The sequence below is a fragment of the Genypterus blacodes genome, unplaced genomic scaffold, assembly GCF_046128005.1.
Source record: "Genypterus blacodes isolate CSIRO-AG114 ecotype Tasmania unplaced genomic scaffold, CSIRO-AGI_Gbla_v1 ptg000038l_1, whole genome shotgun sequence".
Taxonomy (NCBI): Eukaryota; Metazoa; Chordata; class Actinopteri; order Ophidiiformes; family Ophidiidae; genus Genypterus; species Genypterus blacodes.
Window position 1 is genome coordinate 493,360 of NW_027466851.1, and position 23,626 is coordinate 516,985.

The window sequence follows — 23,626 nt, forward strand, 5'->3', positions numbered from 1 at the left end:
AGTCTGGAGCCTGGTGGCTAAATCTCAGAGCAGAGGCGGATCAATAAGCTTCCTCTGCAGCGTATGAAGACTCATTAATGAGAAGCATCCCCCTCCCCCCCACCCCACCCCCCACTCGTCAAAACCTCATGGTGACAGAGTGCGGTTAGCATCTCATGATCGATTGGCTCGAGTCGATGCGCCTCTTGTTGAAATGACGGGTAACACAGAAGAATATATGTTGATGAAAAACACGTAGACGACGCAGTGCCGTCCATTAACCACAGACAGACATAAATAAATCAGGACATCACTGTTTTATTATCTGATCTGCCATTTCTTCCTGGCTGCTTTTTGGGTCCAAACACTTTGAAACATGTCTTCTGGTACTATTCACCGTGTGCAGCGCCATCTGGCATCCCCGTCGGGTTTGTTTCGGTCGGCTGAAAAGGATACGTACATGTTTTTTCCGGGAACCAAGAGTGAAAGAGAACACAGGGGGGCCGAGCCCTGGATAACAATCGCTTTCAGACCTCATACAGACTTTCTATTAACAAAATTGTGGCAAAACTTCATTATAAAACAGTGAACATGGTGCATTTCCTCCTCAAGCGGGGGGTTCTGGCTGTGGCTCAGCTCAGGCATCGCTCTGGAGTCACTGTAGGTCAAAGAACAGCTCGGCACTCAGCCCAAACCAAAAGGCTTCATGGCGTTCAAGGCTTCATGAACGTTTGTCTGCTGATTCTACTATTCTGCAGCAGGCACGTTGAACCCATCAGAGTCCATTTTTCGGAGTTTACCTTTTTCATTTAACTGTAGAGGTCATGACAAGCTTCAGCAAGTTGTTAGCCAGATTAGAGAGTCTCCACCTCCTCCTCCTCGCTTGGTCCTGAGGTGTGAACTTGAAGTGAAACTGAAAGTGTTTGCCGTTATCAAATGAGAAGTGCTAAGGGTTGAAATGAGTGTCGTGGCTGAGCTCTGTCCCCCCGTGTTTCCTTTGCTTCCTGCTCTTGTTGTTCTGTAGCTGGCAGTGATTGCACTCAGGTTACATCCTCACGCTGCAGGAACAGATTGCCCAGCTAATGAAAAAGTCCCACGGCAGTCCAGATTAACTTCTTCAGGGTTTTTTGTGGAAGTCGAGCGCGCAATTGCTTCCTCGCCTCTGGCACTCCATCTCCTTATTTCCTCTCCTTTTGTTTTCACCTGTACAGCAACAGCAGCTTCTGCCTCGGCGGGAGCAGAAACCTTATTGAGTCAATTGAAGCAAAGAGGAAATTAACGAGCGCTGGCTGGCTGCTTTTATTGTTTAGTTTGGAGACAAATGTGTCCATATCCTGGCTGGCGAGCGGCGGCGTGGAGCCCATTGGCGGGGCTCTCCCCATGCTTCCCTGTGCTCTCACTCGTGCACTCCTCTTCCTCTTCGGGGGGTTTTCTTGCTCTAAGTTGCACTGATCGCAAACCTCATAACCGTAAAAGCATAGGAGCATTTATTCACCCGCACATAAATTATGGAATTATGTTTGAAATATATGCAGATGGACAATAAGCTCTGCAAACCGTTTTACTCGCTCATAACTCGGAGCTCTGCATCATTCCAGTATATAAACGTTTTACAGCCTGGAGACACAGGAGAGCTCAGAGGGCCTCAGAATACATTTAGTCTTTATATTTACATCCATAATCACTGAGTCAATGTGACAAATGTGTCAGGTTTCACTTTCCTGTTAGTCTACTTTTCTTTGCCGACCTGAACTCAGAAATAGAGGTGAGGATCATCAGAACTGAGGCTAAATGTGGTCGACCCAAACAGATGGATCCACTGAGGGGCATGACAGGAATAAGAAGGGAGATTATAACTGTCCTTACTCTTAGAAAACACCTCCTCGGGGGCATGAAAGCCGGCGCCCCCTGGTGAAGGAGCTCTGTAAGGCCTTCAGCAGGCAGAGTGGTAAACTAACCAACTAACCATAGAAACCAGCAGAACTTCCCCAGTAAAGGTCAAAGGTCATATGGACACAAACACTGAAGGAAACGTCCTGTAACACATCTGAGCTGAAGCTAGGACACTGATACATGTTTGGAGACTTTCACTTTAGTTTTTGTTGATAAATCAAGACAGACTGAACCATCTGCACTGAGAATGTTCCAGATTTATGACTGCAAGTCTCCTGAAATAACAAAAACAACAACAACAACAACAACAACAACATTTAACTACAAGTGACAGAGCTCAGTAGAACAAGAAGTATGCGGAAAGTGTTAAGTATATTGCCAGTCTCGTCTCGTCTTAATTTGACGGCCGAGGCATCGCTGAGGACTTCACACACACGCTACCAGAGCGTCTACGTAAACGTCAAAGTAGGCCAATTAGACTACAGGGATGGGCCGGTGAGGGCCTGAGCCTATGAAAGGAGGCCATGACGAGCACCTCCTCTCCTCCAGCCCACCTCGAAGCTCTCCTCCTCTCCCCCCCGCAGAGTCCTGATCTAGATATGTCATCTAATAATGCGCCCCGGCGTGAAAGGTCCTCCCTGACACAATGCACACTCTCATTTTCTCAAGTCGGCCTGCATAGATTAATGTGTGAGGCGTGCAGGAAGTGACCTTGGCTGCGTTGTAAACGGCGCTGTTTTGTAGCTGTTTGCTTGTCGCTGTAATTCTTCTTCTGGCCCTCGAGCGACGCTTCCATCTATCCTGCACACCGCCCAAAAGCATTGATCACAGTCTGAGGAGAACCAAAGATCAGGTGGGATTCATCACCAAGTGCGATCAAATGAGGCGGGACAGAGGCCGACAAAATCAAACTTGACTGATTCTGTTAAACGTAAACAGAATCAGTAATCGTGCTTTGAACGAGGCACCAGAAGGCTGTAGGCCTGAAGTTGGTCGCTCAGTGCTGTTCTGTGTCTGCTCGCCGCTCTCAGTGGTTTGGATAAGTCAGATTTCCCCGCGTGGATCAATAATCCCAGTGATCGATCTTCCTCCTTCTCAGGGTTGATGGTGATATTTGTTGTCGTGCTCTGACAGGTTTGTTATCACTTCACCACATTTGAATTTTGAGCAGAATTGATCACAGTCTTCATCATAGATTAAAAATATTTATATCTCTGCAAAGGAAATCAGTGTGTGTGTGTGTGTATGTGTGTGAATGTGTCTTTCAGATGGTGTTTGATTGCACAGCAGTGATGTCTGTACACATCAGGGCCTGGAGGTCAGCGAGGTAAATAATCCTTCCTGTGATGAATGCTTGTGTCGCTTCTCTGTGTGTGCTTTGCTCTTTTGATTTATTCCTCTGGAGACAGAAAGGAGACAGAAAGGAGACGGTGAGGAGAGGGTGAGGAAACGGTGAGGAGACGGCGAGGAGAAGGTGAGGAAAACACACAAATAATTCACAAGGACATTAAGATCAAAGAGGGCCGCCGGGAAACAAAAACACGGACGTTTGGGTCAATGTGCCGCTTCAGATTAACCAGACGTGTCTGGCTTGGTTGTGGGAAAGGTGTGTGCCTGAGGGCGCGCACACACACACACACACACTGCACAAGCGGCCTAATTGATGCTGATGTTTTTGTATCACTTGGAGTCCCCCAAGGACGCCGACGCGCTTTCACACCCGACTGTTGTGTTGATGAATAAGGAAAATGAGCCCCCAGTTGATTGTCTCGCTGGCGCTTTTGCCTGCAGGGACGCATCTCACCTCGGTGAGATGGCGTAGCGCTCCTTCTCATCCAGCTGAAGGTCCTTGCTGGGTCCCGGAGGCCACGGCGCTTCTTTTCCTTCACGCTCTCCTCTCCCAAGTGTGTGTTCCAGCCTCGTCGAGAAGCGAGATGAGCCCCCGGCCTGCGTGGGAATGGAACCAATTATAGAAACAAGCCTATGAGGCTCATGTGATTGGAGTGAATAAAGGTTAATTGAGCCAAAACGATGCCGGTGTTTATTTTTCCAGTCGCTGGAAACGTCTGCAGCGTCTGAGGCTTGAGCCAAAAAAATAAATGTGCAGAACAAGTTAACAAAAGATCAGTGAAGATCAAAGCTAAAGCAAACTGTTAGTAAGAGAATAACACAGAGAAATGATTAGGTTTATAATTAAAAGAGCTCCAGTAAGTCAAAAAAACTGCTGCTTCTCAACCCAAATTTCATTTTTTACTGCACAGTGTTTCCAGTTTTTAATATCACAGAAAAATGAGTTCCCTTCAGGTCTGCAGGTCTTGAGGGTCTGAATGGACCCTAATGGATCCATGAACAGCCTCTAAAAGCTCCTGGACCTGGAGCTAGAAGTTTAGTTAAGTCTGCACAAATTAGTTTTAACTTAAATATCAGGAAAATGGTGAAAGTTTGTTTTTCTTTAAGGCTCCTGGTGAACTTATGTAACTTGAACTTGTGCATCATGAAACTGTGAGATTTTGGTCCTAAACCTGCGGCTGTCGTTGGTGGAAGTGTCTCACATTGGGTTGAGCGACTTTCTCGCGATGGTTCTCTTTCCTCTGCAGAAGCTTCACCTCATGGAGTCTGTAGGCGCCCACCTAAAGTGTTTAATGTGGTAACCTGAAGCCGCTGTAGCCGCTCAGTCTAACTCGTATGGATTTCCTGTGTCTGCATCTTGTTTGTCTCCCTGTCTTTCATTTGCCCGTCTGTCTGCTCGCTTCCGTCGCTTCTGTCTTTCAGAGAGAGTCACGACAGCTGACAGTGGCCGTGATCGACTCCTTCCTTACAGGTGGGAACGTCCCTGCGTCCCTGTCAGTTGAAGAGAAAAGGTCAGACGAGAAGGCGGAAGTCGCTGCGCTCGCCCCGTGTCGTCTTTCCTGTCAGGTGGAAACGATCAATCAGGGAACTTTGGCGATACAAATTGTAGTGTTTTCACGTTGTAAGAATGCAATGTTGACAGTAAACACTGACAGTAAACATTCTAGAACAGTGAGCAGGAGCATTGACAAACAGCCAACAGGCACATTTAACCATATTTAGAGATGAAGAGAGAGAGAGAGAGAGAGAGAGAGAGAGAGAGAGAGAGCGAGAGAGAGAGAGAGAGAAGACACAAGCACAGTAGAATGATTACACAGTAAAGCCTTTGCAATTTTGTCAAAGTATGGGTTTTAATGAAGTCAAAGTAAATCAATGTAAACGTTTCATATACGTTACAGAAAGGTGTGTGTGCAGTAAAGAGATAAACGGCAAACGGGCAAACGAGCCACCTGCCTCAGAATGTGTAGGAAGTAACGAGATCCAGCAGATGAAGCGTGAGAGCAGGCGAGTCATAAATCTGGCCTCATTTGAATTCAAGACCAATTTGACCAGCATGAATCGCAGTCTGTCAGGTGTTGCTGTTTAAAGACGCTGCTGCTGCATAAAGAACGCCATCATCAGCATAAAGACCTACAGAGCCTTTGCTGGATGGCTTAGCATTGATCGTTGAGTCCATGGTAGAGTCAATTGCAGAATATTGATATCAGATTCAAGCCATCAGGTCCTAACAGAGCAGAATCAAGAGAATCAATGTGGCGGCTGTCGTGTTTCCCCGGATTGCAACACAAACACTCTGTCACAAGGGGGGGTTCCGTTAATCTTCTCGTTGGAGATTGTGGGTTTTCTAGTCGGAGTCACTCCCCTCCTCTCTGCCTCACACACACACACTGAGCTGATGATTGCCCACTCATAAAACTCACAGTGCGAGTCGTAAAGGGCCGTGATGGCAGAAAATGGCCGTTTGCACATAGTTTAGCTTCACGGCGCTCAGCGGCCCTCAGCCTCCTCCTGTGTGTTTATGTGCTTCGTCTCAACCTTCCCATTCTGGGCTCTTGTATTACATCGAGCCCCGGAGATGCTTTCCTGGCCAAAGACGGCGTCCCAAAATGCCCTGCTGCTGTTACCATGACAACTTGGGAGAAAAAGCCCACTGAACTCCAAAAAGCCTCCCCGGTTTGTGTTTTTTTTTTTTAAACCTGCCCAGAAAACCTCATCATCAGCTCGATGAAAGCTGCACCTGCAGCGAGCCGGCGCTGTGGTGTTTCTGTTTACTCGTGCATTTGGCATCTGCATACATCAGTGGATGTGTAGAAATTCCCCCTGGACAGTAAATGATCTGCAGCGTTGCTCTCCGTCTGAAGGCTCTGTTGTGTCTTCAAGCTACAAAATCATTCTAATGAGACACTTCACTGAATAACGGCGACGACAATATTCATCCCGCACATAGAACCACTTAAGCCCAGAGGGAAGAAATGTGACTTTTTACACTATGGGCATGTTTCTTCCTCGACAGAGCTCATTGTAGCAGTCAGCGTCTCATACAAAACACATCTCTGTTTGTTTTTCAGCCATAAATCCAGAAAGCTCGCAGTGAAGTCAAACAGGGTGACGGGCACAATGGGGAAACAAACACAAAGGAAATGCACTCAGACAGATGCTGCGCCGCGCCGCTGCTTTGATGGAACAATCCATGTTTTAAACAATCTGATCTCTGTTATCACTCGCCTATGCCAACAAAAACAAACAAACAAGCATAAAGAACCGGAGAAACCCATGATGAATATTCATAAGAGGAGGTCAACACTGGAAAATATACAACAGTTACTGATATCCAGGGGATTGTAGGAAATAAATAAATGTTGGATTCAGATTTAGAAAATAATAGAGCATTTACTGTAACTGTATAATCACTTTTTATGTACCGGCTCACGCTGCTAAAGTTAAAAATATCTCGTACATTATCATACAGGTGTATTTACCCGCTTCAGCTCAGATCAATGCTAATCAATTTGTCAGTGTGTTAGCTAATAACAAGCTAAGAACCGCTGCTGGGAAGATTCAGGCATCCAGACCTCTTTAATTTGTCATAATAAGGGGGGCAGAGGGAAGCAAACCTGATTAGCCGACTCAGACCTTTGAGTTATACCAAAGGAAGCCTGGGGGGGGGTACGTCAGGAGTGAGCGGCTGCCTCGCCTGCTCTGCGCTGTCAGGTGGATTCAATTTGGAAATGGAACCGTTGCTAATCACATTGGTGTGCCAGTCAAGCTCGGATATATCTGTTTGTGTGTGTGTGTGTGTGTGTGTGTGTTCCAAGAGTCAAAATAAAAAGAACACATATTTCAAAGAGTTGATGCTGGTAATCCTATCCCCAAAGCAGAAATGAAACAAAATGTTGTGATTTGCTAGAATTTTCATCTAAAACTGTATTTGTTCCTCTGTAAGTTTTTTCATTGTGTCGTTGTGCTTCTCTTCCATGTCTGTAGGTCTTGAATGTTAAAGCCTCGAAAACCTTAAAAAGAAACAAAATCAGTGATCTGGTTCAGAAGTACATTTCTAGAAAAATCCCTTGAATACCACCTTAAATAGAGGTTCTACATCTGCCATGGAGATGCTGTAGTGGTCTGCTTGTGAGATTGTCGCTCAGGGATATAATCATACTGTCGGTTTATGCGATTACAAGCTGAGATAGTGGTGTAAAAATAGTCTGAAACCCTTGTTGGTCAGTTTGATGGATTCTGGAAGCAGAGGTAATCCTTCAGATCGGGTCCGTAGCCCTTGACTAGGTCTGGCCCTTTCCAGATTGAGAATGTATGGGTTTTGCGCTGGGCTTCTTCGCCTGTCACTTCACCCCTTTCAACACCCGGCAGCTCCCCGGACCTGTGCGAGCTCCAGACAACAGAAGGCCCATTAATCAAACACAAAGGTCAGGAGCTAAAGCCAATTTACCCACACGTGCTCCCCGTGTCGCTCACAAGAGTAATGAATATGTTGGGGGTGAACCAGGAGGAGCCCGGCTGAGTAACTGTTTGGGGGATTGAGTTTGTCTGAAAAATGTAACAAACTCATCTGTGCTTCTCTCCTGGGAGGAGGTGGAAAGCAGAATCTGGGTGATGTTGTGGTTAGTGCTCCATACACAATGCTTCAAAACTTAAATAAATATTACCGAGCATCACACTTCTGTGCTAAAGACTGTATGTAATCTAATGATTCCATTATCATTATATAGACACACAATGGCCTTCACGCTATTGTTACAACCTCTCTACTGTATAGCTTTCAGAAAATAGGCTGTGGAGTTTTTACCCACTAGGGCCGCTGTAAAGCAACATTCTAAACACTTAAACCGAGAAGGAAAAGAGCCGATTTACAATCTACATATTACTTGGTCTACTGAGCTCACTCTGCCACTCAGCATCACATACAATACCAAGCAGCAAGCATAAGTAAGTTTTGATTATGCAGCAGAATTCCTTAAAATAAGTCAACAGTAAACGCTCCACAATATTCTTACATCCCCGAATTCCACTCAGAGTTTTCTATCACTGGCAGGTTTGGGAATATGTCTCGACAACAAAAATGACTTTTGACTCGACATGGAAATGTTAATCTGGGCTTTGTCTTCTCGCTCGTCCTTTAGCTGTCCATCTGTTTGTCGTGTGTCTGCAGCCAACGTCCTGTCGCTGCCCTCGGCTTCCTCCCAGCGCAGAGAATCCAATGACTTTCCCCTCATCCATAATTGAGAGGCCAAGCGAGGTGCCAGGAGAGCTGAAATGAATTAGCTGGAGGTATTAATAGCCATCTAAAAATACAGCTGCAGGTCTATTTGCAGGGGCCCTCAGAGGCAAAGTGCTCGCGCTATCAGCTCGCTATGAAATGACTGGAGTGCAAACGCTCATAGAAACGTGTGAAGTGACAAATACAAGCAGCGACGTGACAGCTGAGCCAACGCTGACAGCGGGAAACACCCACGGGACATTCAGAGGCAATATTACAGCCATTATGCAACATTTGATTGATTGAATTGATTTTCTGGAAAACTACTGTCCCTGTTTTTGTTGTAGGTTGGAGCATTTTAGAGAAATTTGGTGAGTTCTGTCACAGTAAACAAAATGGACATGAACATGAGTAACAGCCTCTAGAACCCTGAACCCTCTGTATGTTGTCATGGACCATGGGACATTTCATATATTTTCTCCAATTTTTTGTATCTCATTTAAGGTCAGTTCTATGATTTGTTTCTAGTGCAGATATCAATATCAATGCCCTGAATATTGAAACATATCCTCAACTAATTAACTCCAATAAGCCATGTAAACGACTTTGTCACTCCTGGATTTTATTACAGCTCTCTTCTATTCAGTCCTGTTCCACTTTACGCTCGCTTTAATTAAATCAACTCACCTTTGTCTGCTTGTAATCCCACCATCTACTACGCCATCAAACGCCACCCACTCAGTGTAATAGAAACAAAGGGAGATGATGGGGATAATGCGGCTGAGTCTCGGCGTAACGAGGCGGACACATTTCTGCTCTAATGATCTAAACGAACTCGTCACTCCGCCTCTCCTCTGTGTGTGAATGTGTCCACTGACCTGCTGTAATTACACCTTTCATTAGCCCATTAGCGCCGTCGCCTCCCAGCCACGGCGGATTGATCGGCCGGTCACAGGGGTGCTGTTAGAGCCTCTGTGGCGGAAAGGCAGAGAAGGCATCCAACCGGCTGGGAAGAGCAGGGCATGAAGGGAAGGGTAATGGCTGTTTCACCGCTTCATAGATAATTGTCGCAGAACATTAGAACTCTTTGCGGGTGAAGATTATCTCCATAATATTAATCTGTGACCTGCAGTCAAACGTCCCAAGTTTACCTCTCAGTGAAATTGCTGCACTCACAGTATTGTTCTTCTGTTTGCTTCCGTACGTTTTTTTGGCACACACTTTCCGCATACTTCAATCTGCAGACACCATTCAAGTATCAAAATGTTCAAAATATTCAGGACACGTTGCTTTGACTTTTGGTGTTCAAATCTTTTATATTTTCTGAAATATTCTGCATTTTTCAGCTGACAAATCTCCATTAAAACCTCTTCCAATTTTCTTCAGGCCCTTCTAACTTCTTCATACTTGCAGGCATCCAAACCATTCAAGCATTTTTCAGGCCTTCAGACTTCCGGCTTCGAAGCAATTCATTCAGCATTTTCAAATATTTCAAGTTTTTTCAGATATCAACACGTTTAAATTACTTCAGATTTGATAAATGCTTCAGCCTTCTCCACGTGTAACTTGAAGCTGATTGGCTGAGAGCCTCACACTCTAAATTCAGATGCTTGAAATTTCAAATTCAAAAACGTGTTGAACTCTTAATAACTACCACATATTTATGATGAAGATGAGTGCCTCGCTGAACTGTGTGTGCTTTTAAAAGGGTCAAAGGTCAAAACTCAAAAGGTCCAAACAAAACAACAACTTGTGCTGTTGGTGTTCGTGGGGTCCATGTAACATTGTCTATTTAATGAAATTCTTACAGCGCAAGCGTAGGTGTCAGTTTTGTTATAGCAGAAACTGGCCAATCAAAACCTAATCTTTCAGGGCAGTTTTCTCCTCTTGGATATGTTTCTATCCTGCGGTGAGTACAGTACACCTGATGTTTCTGCCATCAGTCCACTAAGCAACCACGGTGCCAACACGCTCACGAACACCTTTGTGCTCCAACACCTACATTGTAAATCCTAATTCCTCGTCGACAAATGAAGTCATTTCTCCGCCACGGAAGGCAAACTGCCCAGAGCGGAGACTCGCTAACACAGATCTTCTGACAGGTGACAGGTGATCTATGGCCGCTCAGAGTCTGAGATCTAAATCTGAAACGAGCTTATCCGCTGCTCACCAAATGAGAATTGATAATGGAATGATGCTGAATGAGGGCGCCTGTCGGAGCGCTGTGAGGGCCTGACAGAGTGAGTTAAGGCAGAGGGAAAGCGTGGCGGATGAGTTTTGGCAGGATAAAAAATTGCTCGGTGCCGAGAGAGAAGACGATCCCCCCCGCGGCTATTTCTGATGTTCTTTTAGTGTGTTAGCAGCATTTCAGGCAGATCGCTGAGGGGATACAGAGCAGATTTTGATGGCATCTTTATTAAACACAATAGGAATGTTTCCTCTTTCCTAAGCTTCACTGCTGTAATAGACCCACATGTTGCTCTGTATTAGCATGTCAGCATAGCTCCCTTTTGTCTGTAAATGGAGTTTGTTGCTTCCCTTCATCCCGTCTTTTTATCTCAGCTCTGATTGATTGTCTCATTGATGGAGCTCATGGTACGCGTTATAGTTTCTACTCTCCATCACACGATGCGGCTATTAGCAAAGGAAAAAGTCATGACCTGTCCATCCTGACCTGTACATCCTCAGGCCATTAGCACACACTGAGGACGCTGATGTAGGCTGAGCTAATCGTGCCAAAGCTCACATTTTACTATCTACTATCTGGCTAACGGACGCTAACAGAAGAAGAGAACACCATCAAGTAAGCCAGCTGCTAGCATAGCTTTTTACACTTTCACTGTGTACTCAAGTCTGTAGAATCTTGTACCGGTGGAACTGTATCACGTCAGCAAAACACATTGTCTCAGAGCAGGATGGAGCCAAGAGCAACCTCACAGGAGCAAACACACACTGAACAGGAACAGGCCTCCATACTGAGCACAAGTCAGATCAGCAAGTCAGACATGACAACCAAGCAAATAATGACTGTGAGGGTAATCAGAAGAGGGGGAGCAGCTGAGGATAATTAGACGGCATTCTTGGAATTGGATGAGTCAAGTGGCTGAGCTTCTGACAAACAGGAAAGGGTGAATAAAGATGTCAAAATAAAATCACTGCGAGAAGATAGATTATCATTTGCTGGCAAAACCTTAGTTTGACACAATCACAACACATTCGACTTTCAATTTAAGTCATATCCTCGAACTAAACAATAGCATATGTTCTCGCGTGTGTGTGTGGTGGGTTATGGGTTGTTTTTAGGAGCTTCTGACAATACAGTGGGGAAGCTTTCGGCCTGCGTAACAGAAGGTCACAGGACCTGACTGAAGTTCTCCACAGCTTTTCAAACATATGGGCAATATAGAATTCTGTGGCTTCGGTACATTTCTCAGATCAGAACTACTTGTTGAACCTCTACATCATCCAGTCACTTGTGCATATCACAAAAGCAATAGATAGATCTGTGTGTGACGCATGATCACCACTGATGACACGTGTGTTGTGTTATAACACTCCCCAGTCATTTATGAGCAATGACACCGCGGGTGTTCTGATTTCTGAGGTGATACAATGTGACAGCTTGTTCAGATATTTTTGCTTTCCTTGGACGGCGTCTGCAGGCGTGCAGCGTTTTATGAAATCACATTTGTTACTACGGCCGAGACGGAGAACGATGCTGAAATATGGCCGCTGACGGTTTTGGGAGGTTTCCTCTCCCAGATCTGTCAACATTCTCAGCCATCAATATCGGTTTACGGCGGCACGATCTTTTTCTTGGCAGCGGAGCCCAAACTGAGGTCAGAAAATTCCCCCCTGAGTGCAGCCGCAGAAGGTCTAAACGCCATAAAGTAACACGATCCTTCATTTGTCAGCAGAGCACAAATCACTGCGCTCTGGAAGCTCTCGATGTCTTCTCACACAGGCAGAGACACATAACCTAATGTTCATTTCACTCCAGTCGCATTTCTGTGAACATTTTTTAAGGATTGTTATTTATGTAATCGTTTGAATTCACAATGCGTCTCCAGCATATAGCGTAGCCTGGCGAAGTGCGCGGCAAACTCTCTGCCACAATGCTTTTCAGGTCATGCAGAGAGGCAGAGGTTAGGGAGCCACGATGCATGGGTTTGTTTTGATGTTAGGATATCGCATGAACACAGAAGACTCTCTTATCTCGGTAATGTGTCCTGACGTCTCCGTCTGTCTCCGCTTTCGTTTTTCAAACCAAATCAACTTACTCGATGGTGTCTCTCGTAGTCAAGCACGCCGGCCTTTGGCTTCAGAGCAAGAAAGCGACACTGCGGCCACCTTTGTCCCCTGGACTTTGCTAGTTTGTGGACAGGACAGGTTCTGTCGAGCTCCTCGCCCGTCTCACCTGACAGTCGGGCCTCGTCTCTGCTCTGTCACCCTCAGCTGTAATTTTACACAAACTGACAGGGAAACAAGCTGTTTACCAAATCTCACGCTCAATCTCCGACGCCCGGGCTGCAGCTGTCAACCCCCGCCAACCTGCAGACAGCAGGAACGGCGAGGAAATGAGGCCGCATCGATTTTCACAAGCCTTAATTGAAACATTTTACACAAATCCGAGCCAGCGAGCACCTCGGCGAGTAAACGGTCGCTTGTTTTCCCTCCCAAACGTCTGAGCTGCAAACATAAATTTGGAGCAAACCTCCCGCAGAGAGACGGAGAGGCTATTATGCTGCTGCTAAATGCAGCATCCACTTAGCTTTGTGTACAATCCCACCCTTAATCGTGACAAAGACAGCGGCCTTTATTTATTCACGTCTTTGTGTCGCCACATCTTTAATGTATTGGCTGGGAGGGGTGTGGGGGGGCAGACGGCAGGGATGCTGATTGTGTGCTTCCTCGCAGGCGTTTGTGTCTATCAGTGCTCTGCAGCCCACCCACGCTTCAGCCCTCGCCACCCTGCTCAGCGGCCCTTTTTACAGGCTGAGAGCTCTGGGGGGGGAAACCATCCTTAATCTGAAAGCACAATCTCAACTCAATACCGCTGAAAGCAGAAGGAGAGAAAACAAGGCTTTGTAGGAAGGAGCTGAGTTCTGACTCACGCTGAAGGCTTTCAACCTAAAATTACACACAAAGAGCAACAACAATCTGTGTCCAAACTGTGCACACAATACACTTTCAAAAGCAATTTTTCAGATTCAGCGAGATGCAAAGCGTCCTGATACTGTGATCAGTCAGTGAGTTCAGACCCAAACGCAGACTTGGACAAAAGGCAGTTGAAGTAAAGAAGGGTTTTAATGGCAGAGGGGTCGTAAAGAACAGGAACAAGGAGGTACAGACAACAATCACGAAGTCTAGGTAGGCAGAGATCAGAAACTCTGAGAGCTGATGGGTTGATGGGAGGCAGGTGTGCAGGCTGAGCAGGTGAGAGGAATGAGTGGTAATCAGGTAATCAGCCACGCCACCTACACACACAGGATGGTGTTTGTAAACCAGTGTCACAGCTCCATATGGTTCACATCTCCAGCTCATCACAGATGCGCCTCTCTCCAATAGGCTGCCCCGCTGAATTCAGAATCAAATGTAAAACTTTGGTGATAACGTGTGAAGCACCACCTCATATAGTTTGAAACATTTATGGCATATTGCATTTCCTTCCAGCGCTCTCTGCCTGACGTGTCACAATTCGCACACAATCAGAGTTTGATGGAAGAAGCTACTGCGAAGTGAGTAAAAACACTCGCAGCGCCTGGAGCGACGACAGCAAACTGTGTAAAAGTGCAAACAAACACGACGGCGCTGTATTGATGAAGGCGTGCGGCCAAAGTGTTTCCTCGCTGCGCTGACATAACGAGCAGCAGCACTTTCGCTTTCTCCTCTCTCAGAATGTCAACAAATCATTACAGCCGCTCGCTCTCATCGCTCAGCGCCGAGGCCCGGCGGAGGCTCGGGGAAGTCGTCTGCAGCTGGGAGACGACGGAGGCCCTGACATTTAACGCAGGCAATTGTAGCAATGATGGTTGACTTTTTCCTCTGACTGACAATTCAACAATAAGTCACGGCCGTGCCTCGGTTCTGCGTTGCGTTTGATGTTGTCGTAACATTTGATGAAGTGACCGCAGACACATTTACAAACAGACGCGTACGTTCAATGGCTGATGTCACTCGTGTCCTCACTGCAAACTAACTGTCCGCTCGTATTCTTTTGTATTACTTTGCTTCTTACTCTATTGTATTTGAATGAGTGTGTTTGAACTACAATTGAGTATGAAACATGCAATACAAATAATGACTAGAGTTAAGTGAAGGCAGCGTCTTGTGGTTTCCCACACGTCGTCTTTGCTTCGCCACGGCACCAAACCTCGTCTTGTTTCCATTTTCTCGCTCCCACACCAACAAACGTCTGACCAATGAGCAGCGAGCTCAGCGAGTTCCTCCATGACTTCTGTTGACACACTTCTGTTTGTGTCGCACATCACCATTCTCATTCAGTGATTCAGAGCAGAGCAAACTAATTACAGGTTTGAAAACCACCTAAGAACACAAACAACAGAAACCATTCACGTGCTTGACAAACCTACGCACAAACACACACACACACACACACATGCTCGCGCTGCCAACAGACCAGACGCAGCTGTGAGCCCAGAGCAACATGGAGCCTGAGCAGGCCGAGTCCACTGGAGGGTGTTCCTGCCCGAAAATAACAAACATTCATAATAATTCTCCTTCTCTTGGCTAAAAATAAGGGAGGCACGTCGACCTCAACGCTTTGTTAGCCTTCGTGAATGCCGTGTCGGGATTGGCTGAGTTGTTTCTCGTGGGGACGAAATCCTTGAATTTAATATGTTTTTAGAGTCGTGGTTCGGGGTTACGTAAGGTGATCTTCAAAATATGTAGCCGTATTCAGCGATGATCACATCACATGATCGACTATGAAAGATACCTACAGGAGCGTAGAGAATCTGGGGTTTGGAACGAGAACGAAAGCAGGAGAACTTGGGAAAGGTTACGAATAACGCCAGGGACTTGTAGATGGAAACGTCCTTGCATTCATGATTCTCCTCCTCCCCTCGTTCAGTATGGATGAGCTCCTCTTGCCGCTTTCATGCAAACCTCTTTCATCCCCGTAGAGCCTGGAGAACTTTGAACTCTCCTCTCCGTAGCTCTGAGGACTACAATGCTACAATGCATGAGCGAGCTCTCCCGGTGGTTTGGAGAAGCGTGATGCGTGTAAATCTGTGTTAATGAATGCGGCCCAGGAGAATATATTACGTGTACGTTAAAGGCGAGATCTACCTCGGTTACTGGAAACACGAACGCACACACACAACGGCTCCTTTATGGGGAAATTTATAGACGACAGAATTCCATCCGCTCTTGAGAAATGGCCGAGCGGGGCTAAGCGCCGCTTCCCAGGGAGCAATTCCTCCGGTCTGGGGCCCTCATGTCGGCGGTCGTTAACGACTCGCTCTATTGCAGAGTCAACATCCAGCTTCAGTGCGTGAGTGAAATACCGCCCGCTGTCCACGTCGTAAGTCTGTCAGAGCTGACGTACGGCTCCCATCGGACCACCTGGGAGTCCGACCCAGAATAAGTGCTGATATTTCTGTTACAGCTGAGCTTTGGATCCACTGAGCTCACTCCTCACATGTGTTCCTCCTCCTCCTCCTTTTTATTTGCCTGCTTTCCACTGAGCTCAGTTTTGAGCAATGTAAAGTTGCAAAGTAAAAATAGTGTAATGGAAACACTTGAATATAGCAAGAAGAGTGTTTCATGCTCAGTTGAGGTGGATTTTGGGTGAAGACATGATTCATGACTCTGTGACGGAAACAGCCACGTACATTTCCGGGTTGGGTGTCACAGATGTTTCCAGAAGCTTGGCCTGAAGGAGATTTTAATGAGAAAGGAAAGAGTAACAGTTGTATGAGATGGAAAGGAAGAGCACAATGAAACAATGAATGAAGAAGTGTAAGGATACAAGAGACAAACCAGCATATTAAAGCTCTGGGATTGATGGCACCCCGGTCGGATTCCTCCTGGTTTTCCGCCCACTGCAGCGTGCCTGGAATATGAAGTCATGAAAAGCTCTTTGTGCTCCATGTTGGAGTGATGACTAATACATATGTAACTTATTTCTTTTTAAACAAAGGACATACACGATTGTTCGCCCGTCGGCTCCTTCCCTGTCAGGTCGGAGGTCGACCTGATTGAGCCGTCACAGGGGAGAAAGATGATGAAAGACTTCTTCCTCAGCGATGTGAAGCGTGTCAGGTTTCATCTTCTGCTTAAGTCAGAGTTTTAACCGTTTTCTTCAACTCCTTTGGCTGAGATGCTTTAATCCAATATCGCAATTCGCCAACAAGGACGTGATTGTCCAGTCGCCATCATGTGATACCAAAGTGTCTGTTTTGTGTGAACGTGGCCGTAAAGTTACGAATTCAGGATACAAAACAAAAATTTTAAATAAACCAACTTTGAGTATTTCTGTAGACAGCCTAGCTTGGTGATGAATAGTATCCATGGAGACTGTACTTCCTGTTTCCAGGCAGTAGATTTTCGGCTATTTTGAATTCTGTCTTGAACACTCTCAGAAACCGCTTCATCATCAGCAAACAAGCTCAACCACTACTGGGCAAAAAGCTGTTACCTGTGCGGCCTTCTTGGAGGTATGAACTCTAGTGTTTCCCATACAAACTGGACTCTGGCGTGCGATGGGTGCAGCCTCCCCCCTCCCCTGCCAGGCTCTCTGGGCTCTGTTTAATGAGCTCACTCTGAGCTCTGTTTAAGCTCATTAACCTTTGAGAGCGCCGGGTCCCACTGAGAGGCAAAGTCGCACACACACACGCACACAGAGACGGATAAAGAGAGAGACAGATAGAGAGAGAGATTTCCTACACAAGCACAAGTGCTTCAGCTGATTGACCTTCTTTAAAATCTTACAAAGATTCAAGTGGGCTGCTCCACAGAGATTTCAGCTCAGCTCAGCTTTTCAATCCCATTGATGGTTTGGTTTTGGACCCCAATACGTTTTGTGTCTGGTCTTCTGGGGGCGGAGCATCACAGCAATCCAACCCTGAACATGTTAATGGGGTCCTGCATTTATGTAAGAGTGTCTTGAGGTTTTTGTGTGAGAGCCAGTTGTTCCACATGTGGTTATCAGGCATCTTCTGCCTTCAGACTGACTCAGCTCTGTGGCTTAATTGGCTGCACCTGTTGTTTACAAACAATCGACAGCATCAAAGGATTTGAGCTTCAGCTGTCACTCAAACGGCTTCTAACTTTCAGGTACATTCACACCAGGCCTTCAGGTTTCATTCTCTCAGGTGGTTGTTTCAGCCTTTAGCACTGAAGATGGTCGTTTGGTTCGGCACACTGCTTTGCAAGAGGCGAGTGTGGGATCGTGACCCACTGAGTGCAAAGAGGTAAGCGACTGATGAAGGTGAGTTCCTGTGTGAATGTGACAGATTCCAGCTCCAGAGGCACAATCATTATCTGTACAACAAAAACTGTGTTTGGTAAACAATCGTCTACTTTTCATGTCGGGACGAGTCGCAGAAACACGAGTCAAAGACAAAACGTTTGGCCTCTGGTATCACAGCGGGAAGAGAAGAAGAACATGAAGGGGAGACACGTCAAGGCTCCACAGGGACCGTTTAGGTAAATAAGTTTAACTGCTGCACTCGTGACGACAAACGTCAGTCTGCAACACCCAGGAGAGCTGAAGGAGCCGAGGGCAGAGGGAACGAGCTGAGGGCCGAAGGAGGGAGAGCTCCGCTTATGATGCTGTAATCTCCCCCCTCCCTCTCTCTCTCCCCCCTTTCTTTCTTTTTCTGTCTCTCTCTCTTCCTCTTTTTCTGTCCGCCCCCCCTCTGATTGTATTTTACAGCCCTTCTCCCCGGGGAGGAGGCATCATATTGTTTCTCCCTGCAGCAGATGCTCTTCTCCCGCTGTAATCTGCACGCTGCTGAGCCAATATTATTAGCCGGTTATTTTTACAGTGTGTGTGTGTGTTGTGTGTATGTGTGTGTGAGCGTGTGTGCGCGCGTGCATATTTACGTCCTCGTTTCTCGGTTCCCTTACTCAGACTCAGACTCAGACTCAGACTCGGTGGACGTCCGGAGCGCTTCGTCTCACCGCGCTGACAGCGGCGGAGCGGCGGATGCGCGGGAGATGCGCGCACACACACACACACACACACACACACACACACACACACACACACACACACACACACACACACACACACCACCGGTTTGTGCCGGGTGATATCGCGGCCTGGTAAAGGATTACGTCATAGGTTGGGCTCTGGTGGACGGAAGTGTTTGACCGCCACCTGGTGGTCGTGCGCTCCTAAATTCTTCAGGCCGCATGCAGGATGAGACGCTGAAGCATCTGCAGGCCCATTGGCCATCGCGTTCTGTATGAGAGCGCGGGAAATGGGCCCGCCCGGCACCCATACGGCCACGCTCTGCATGACGCGCTGCCATCACTCAGCTGTGTGTGTGTGTGTATGTGTGTGTGTGTGTGTGTGTGTGTGCGCTTGCGTGTGTGATGACGCAACGGGAGGTCAGTGAGCGTTTGTCACTCCATCAGCGTTTTGTTTTCACGTTGACGCCTCTTTGAAAGTTAAACTGTAACAAAAGCGTTTCTATAATAATCTAGTAAGCATACCTCCACAAAGGCAGAACAGTCCTGCAGCAAGATTCTGCCATATTTGGTCGTATCCAGTTAGGAAAGAGTGGATAGAAAATCAAGTGGAAAATCAGAAAACAAAGAAAAGAAGAGCAGAAGTATCACTATGAGTTTCATACTTTGGATGTGTGGTGGCTCCATGAACATAATGCAGTGGAGACAGAGTTATAGCCTTTGTGTGTGTGTGTGTGTGTGTGTGTGTGTGTGCGCGTGCGCGTGTGCGTGAGCGTGTGTGTGTGAGCGTCAGTGTGTCTCACTGAGCTCTCTGTGGATTCTAAAGTGATTTCCATCTTTCCCATTTGTTGAATTGCTCACTGGTTGAGAGATTCCAGCAGCAGCACAAACTGTCGTCCCGAAGCCTCCAAATGTAGCAGAACTAATAACTCTTAAATATTAGTTCAGTCATTGGCGGGGGCTAAGTGCCACGCTGCAGCTCCCAGCGCTGATAGCTCAGCTCTGCTCTGTGATTTCAGCCACCTTGCAAACGCTCCTATGATCTCATTTCAGCTGTTAATGGATTCCAGCTTCTGTTTCCCTATGACTGCTTTGTTCTCCGGGAGGAAAGAGTTTATTGTGCCACAGTAATGATGTCTGAGCGTTTACAGACTCAAGCAGGGACCAGACACAACATTTAATTAGCTTTTAATCCAGATAGATAGATAGATAGATAGATAGATAGATAGATAGATAGATAGATAGATAGATAGATAGATAGATAGATAGATAGATAGATAGATAGATAGATAGATAGATAGATAGATAGATAGAGATAGATAGATCAAACTAAAACCTCAGATCGTGTTTGGTCTCTTGGGTATTTGTTTTATCTGTGATTGGATAGATAAGTAGTAGGTGACGTCATCTTCTTTGCACTCTGTTATGAAGTGAGAACGACACTCAGATCTCTGAATCACAGCAGATTCTTTGCGATTCTTCTTCTATCAAAGGAAAAATCCCTCCCATCCTGTTATACATTCTCACCAACAATTCAACTTGTGCATTCGCTCTTTAAACAACACCTGAACAACATTTACACACCGCACACTGTTCCTTCTGCTAGTACAGAAACTAAACAAACACATTTTGGCACCAAAGTGTTTTGGCACTGTAAGGTTATTCTTTCATTTCATTCTTTCAGGAAACACTTCATGTTTCACTGTTTCTACATCTTTACCGCTCCGTCTTCTCTCCAGAAACACCAGCAGTGTTTGTTGTTCTGTGTTCTTATGGCAAATCTAGGAATCACAGAGTTTTTACCCTGAAAGCACAAAATAACAACTAAGCCTCTGATGTTTCTTGATGAAACAAACCGGCAGATCTAGATCCTGAACCAAATCCAGGTCCAGCTCCAGGTCCAGGTCCAGGTCCAGGTCCAGGTCCAGGTCCAGGTCCATGTCCAGGTCCAGGTCCAGGTCCAGGTCCAGGTCCAGGTCCAGGTCCAGTGGCTGTGAGTGTTTTGGTTTGATGGCTGACAGCTTATTTCTTAGTCTCTGCTACCATCTAGTGGTAATTTGGTGTTAACACAGGACAAGCAGTCTGAATGGTCGTCCATGGCCTGAACAGTAATGATGAAACCACACACACACACACACACACACACACACATACAGACCCACACACACCGAAGCAGAGACATCACCTCAGTCCTGGAGGCAGAAACTGGCTTTCAGAAAAGCAAAGAGTTAATTAGGCAGCAACTTATTTGCCTGATAGATTGTGTGAAGGTAACTGATGTGCTTTGAGTCGCGGAGGGAGAAGCTCAGACGAGTCGGCTCAGGACACCAGAGACGCCTCCACTTATTATTCAGGTCAAACGAGGCGGCGTGCCGGTGAATGAGCCCCGAGGTGACGCACGGCATTCAAATTCCAAACACAGCCGCTTCATTCACCGACCTTCAAGAGTTTGTTTGTACAAATTGAAATTAAAAACTGTAAAAAGGCAGAAAATGACTCAGACTAATTATGAATACAAACCTGCACCACCTGCTCTCCATTCTTCTAGATGAAGATGATGATGACTAAGAAGATGATGATTAGATGAAGTTCTCACCCGTCTTGAACGTCTTTGCGTGGTTGAACCAGGCAGCCATGTTCTCCATCAGCTCGGCCGTAAAAAAGGCTTTAAAGTCTGCGAGGCTTAAGAGACGAGAATGTGATTTGGTACCAAAATAGAAAATGACGTTTTCGTTGAACGACTCAGTATGATGCTCGATGTTCTGCACTTCTACAGCACATTTCCTTTCAATCACACACTGATGCAGGTTCATTCCATGCAAGGAGCCAACCTGCACATCTGGACAACAGCACTTGGACAGGCTCTCTGGTTGGAGCCCAGAACCAAACCTGGAACCTTCCAATCCCTAGACAACCGCTCCACCATCCAGAGCCCTGGAGCCAACCAGACTGAGCATCACAATATATTTCAACTCCACTTGTGGTTTCTAGTGTTATGTTGTCTGAGTGCATTTAAACACTGCAGGATCCCCGAGGCCACACACACGCACACACCCCGCTCATATCGCCTGTTTGATTTATCGACCTTGAAGAGTTTCTTTGTACAAATTGGAGCAAAAAGACAGAAAACAAATGTCTGCTTCCACAACTCCTCATGGAGGAAACAACGAGCCGCCAGTAAGCTAATGAGCACACACACACACACACACACACACACACACACACACACTACAACGCAAAGCCACGCCTCCCGTCTGCAAACCAGCAGGACGCACACCGGCCGCCATGACGGTTAATGTCTATAAAAGTTACTGTAATGGAACCGCTTGGGTGTCGGGCGGCGTGTGAGAGCCGGCTGTAACAGCCCGGGTCCCCAGGGTTCTCTATATGTCACCCGGCTTTGCATTGCTTAGCGGCCTGCTGCACACAGGCCAACCTTTAGAAATGTCAGCACGATAAAATCTGATGGATTCAATGTGTCGGACCTGCTCGTGTCAGACGCCATTAGTTTTAATCCTATTTGGAGTGAAATTGCTCTTGAAAGGTAAAGCGATCTATAACCGCCCGGGCCATTCGTTCGGGCCGTCGTAAATCTCCCGACGCGCCGATGTCTCCTCTGCGAAGGTTCACAGGGCCGGGATGGGAGCGTCGGCGCGCTGCGTGAACTCTCGCCTCAGTTAATGGAGCCGCGGTAGATTGTGGGAGGCCGTGCGTCTCCGGGCGCCGCGCTGTGAGACGTCTCTGTTCTTTCCACCCCGCCGCTCTCCGTTGGTGAGGGTCGGCAGGGCGAGCACCATCTCTGCTGCTGCTCGCCTCTCTGGCATAACACAGTTCTATTAGTGAAGCCAGGAGATAAGTTGAGCTTTTATTGTGGAGGGCAGAACTTCTATCTTTGTGCTGTAGAAGAAACAACAACATGGATCCATAAGGGTCCATTCAGAGACCTGCAGACCTGAAGAGAAGCACAGATATACATTCATAGATTCAGCAGGGTTCCAATGCTTCCATTCCGTTAGTTTGCATCTGTGTTTGAGTCAACGTGCAGCGGCCACAGACGCTATCTGGCCGTATCGTACAGTACGCCTGAACCACTTCCTGTGCGAGTTAGCGTGGGATGCTGAGAGCTGCTCTTCCACTCCCTGATGGTGTGATGAGTGTGGTTTCCGTTGCGAGAGCGTCGCGCTGCACCAACACCAACAAATGCACACAACAACGTGATCACATTTCGGCAGACGCAGCCTGTGTGGATGGATGGACCCCAAGCCCTTAACTCAAACCTGATAACAGGAAGTCGCCCCTTTGCCCCCCCTGAGTGTGACGAGCCTAAATTTAGCCTTTATAAATATCAGATCTCTAGCAGGCGAGTCGCTGTTGTTGCTGTTCCTCCCATGATGCTGCACAGTGTTGTTGTATTCTGGTGCTGAGGTCTGAGGTTGTTCTCCTGTGATGTGGCTCAGACGAGCTTCCTGTGAGTGAGCGCCTCACAAAAACACACAAATGTCAAATGGGTTTTTTCCAAAAACAGTTTTTGCGTTCACGCGTGGTTTCTCCTTTTTGTTCGGCTCTGACTTGGCTCCTGCGAAGCGTCAGGGCGGCTCAGAGCGCGGGGCCGCAGCTGTCGCCCGTGCTGTGCGGCCGACCTCGTCTCGCCGGCCAATTGTGAGCGGGCGCGTGCTTGTGTTTGGTGCCATCTCCCTGCGGCGGTGATTGCATTTGAGCCGTAGCAAAAGAGGCATCAGCGTGAAGCCAAAGCACCGCCGTCCCTCCAACGCCACATAAGGGTCCGTTACCCTGCACAACGGCTTACAGGAAACCATCAGCCACTGGGACTGTGTGTGTGTGTGTGTGTGTGTGCGTGTGTGTGTGTGTTTCCGCAGGTTATCCAGGGCGAACGTGAGCCAAGCATGAAGCGTGGTTTCTGTGTGGTGATCATGGTAGCAAACCTAATATCCCTGTGATTAGAGGCCTCCTCTGGGCAGCAGATGGTTCCCCTGCAGGCTGAGAGACGACAAACTTTGGACTCTGGCG